The sequence below is a fragment of the Lissotriton vulgaris genome, chromosome 9 (genome assembly GCF_964263255.1).
Source record: "Lissotriton vulgaris chromosome 9, aLisVul1.2, whole genome shotgun sequence".
In the NCBI taxonomy this organism is placed as follows: Eukaryota; Metazoa; Chordata; class Amphibia; order Caudata; family Salamandridae; genus Lissotriton; species Lissotriton vulgaris.
Genome location: NC_141697.1, coordinates 239,868,226 through 239,870,682, shown reverse-complemented (window position 1 = coordinate 239,870,682; position 2,457 = coordinate 239,868,226). Strand labels below are relative to the sequence as shown.

The 2,457-nt window shown below is 59.3% G+C and overlaps 1 pseudogene; it reads left to right on the top strand.

Moving 5' to 3' along the window:
• Window positions 1-1,087: 1,087 nt before the first annotated feature.
• Window positions 1,088-2,088, top strand: LOC147689905 (uncharacterized; annotated as a pseudogene).
• Window positions 2,089-2,457: the final 369 nt, after the last annotated feature.

The window sequence follows — 2,457 nt, the reverse complement described above, 5'->3', positions numbered from 1 at the left end:
CAGTTAAATCCTGCTGCATAGGGGCGTGGCCAGGCGCCGGCAACGATGGCCGCCTAATACCCGAGCTCCGCCGGGACCGAGACTGTCCCTGAAAATCTGGCATGAAATCCTGGCCAGGGCGCCTCTCCATCGGCGCCCTGGCTCCCTGCCGTACGGCGCTTCTGCGGTGAGAGAGAAACGGAGTCTGAAGATCCGTTGTGGCTGAGTCGCGGCCCATTCATCTGCCGCGGCGGACCCGGGGCCTGTAGATTGGAGCCCGAGGGCCGGGAGTCGCTAAAATCGAGGACCCGGCTTGGGGCCTGACGCTGCTACACGCCCGAAAAAGGGCAGAATATTGGGTGGGCCTGCGATTGCCGTGGCGCCCGCGCCACGCCGCTGCTGAGCGCCCGGCAGACCCTGTGCTGTGCAGACCGGGAGGGGGCGGGCGGGCCCCCCGGGGGGCGCCGCTGTGGACCTGAAGGGCGCCATTTCATGACTCCAGGTGGTAACTGGGCCCAAGGGCGCAAAACCCGAAAAACGACCAGCGGAGCACACAAGGCCAGCACAGGCACTACAGACCTGGAGAGGGGCTCACAGCCTGGTGCTGTACTAAGGAGGCTCTGAAGTGACGGGGCAATTACAGACCGGCAGCGTTGGAAGCTGGTGGCCGGGCCCATCGAGGTGTCCCTGGGAGAACGGGCCCCTGTGATGCCGAAATGAATTAGCTGCCTACTGACCTCAGCAACTAGGAGCCAGCAGAGGTGAGGTAGCCCAGGAGGAGTGTGGGGCCCTGGTGGCAGCGTCGCAGACAATCGGGCGCGGTGTAGTAAAGTTAGGCCCTTGGTGAGACACACCCCCGAAGGCAGAGAAGTCCTGCACATATCGGCGACTGGTACGGAAAGTGCCAGCTGGGGACGGGGCGAGGACGCCCTTGAATACGGCTTGTGAGCTGAGGGCCGGAGGCGGTGTGAATACCACAGTGCGGAGTTGAGCCCTCTCTAGGGTGATACAGTTCCGGATCGCACAAGGGGGTGGCTAACGGCCCGGAGAACTCTTCTGACGGCTGGTCGGCTCGGTGGTTGGACCGCAGGGGCGCTGCCTGTACACGATGCGACCCAAAGGAGGATCTACCACCCAAACGAACAAACTGGATAAATATGCGGTGCCGCTAAGTCAGACACAAATGGGTGCGACAGAGGGGGAGCAGACGGGCCTGACGGAGCCTTCCCTAACTTCCATCATGGCCGCGATCCAAGCGTTAGGCACAAACCTTGAGACTAAAATGGAAAAGATCTCCATCGAAATGAACCTACTTCGTACTGACCTGGGCAAGACCCCGGAGCGCTCAAAATCAAACGCCACGGACATACAGCGTTGCAGACCTCCGAAAAACAGCTTAAAAAGCCGGATCAACGAACTTGTTCATCAGCACCGCCAAATGGCCCTACAGCTCGAAGATCAGGAGGGAGGGCCCGAAGGAGCAACATCCGCGTGGTAGGTGTGCCGGAGGGAACGGAAGGGCAAAGTGTGGAACTGTTTTTGGAGGACCTTATCCTCCACCACCTGAAGCCTAAAAGATTGTCCATGATTTTCACGATTGAACGGGCCCACCGTGCGCCAGTCCTTAAACCTAAGCCAGGGGCCCCACACAGGACAATAATCACCAAAATTTTGAACTACACGGACCGCAACACCATCCTACAGGTGGCCAGGCAACAGGGCGACCTGCAATTTGAGGGAGCTACCATCCGCTTCTTTCCCAATTTCACACTGCAGGTCGAGCAGGAAAGGCGCTCATTCCTGGGAGTAAAAGCGGCACTCCGTGATCGGGGCATCAAATACATGATGTTCTTCCCAGCCAAGCTAAAGGTAATCATCGGAGGCAAATTCCATTTCTTTACATCACCAGCGGCGGTACAGGAGTGGCTCGACACGGCCGCGCAGACGGACCAAGAGCGGCAAGAACACGGCAACTGGAGAGAAAATATGGCTCCGCCACCCGGGTCTGCTGTGGAACAGTCGGAGGGGGAGGCTCGGAGCCAAAAGTCTTGGCGCTCCAGATCGGCAAGCCCCCGTGGGGACCCAATCCAGGACACGGCTGTTCGTTGAGGACCTGGACTGCGGTGCCATGCCCTGCGGAACTGTAAAGTATTGTGTGATTGTGATGTTTACACCTTTTCTTGAATCCAGGGGGGGAGGGAACTTATATCTGCCCAATGACTCTGTGACTCTGTTGCTGGACTTGGGCGCTCTAAGGATGCTGGGCTTCCTAGTTTGGGGGCAGCACCGGGACGGCGGCCAAGTTGGGGCCGGCTCACGTTCTCCCTAACAGAGTTTCCTAGGGGAGGGGCGATAAGCGCTCTGCTATTTGGGGCAGTGGGTAGTTCGAAACCTACAGAGCAGGTAGCAGGGTGGGGGGGGTTCTGTTTTTTTGGAGGGAGGAGATGGGTTGAGGTGGGCTGAGAAGGGGAGGGGTGG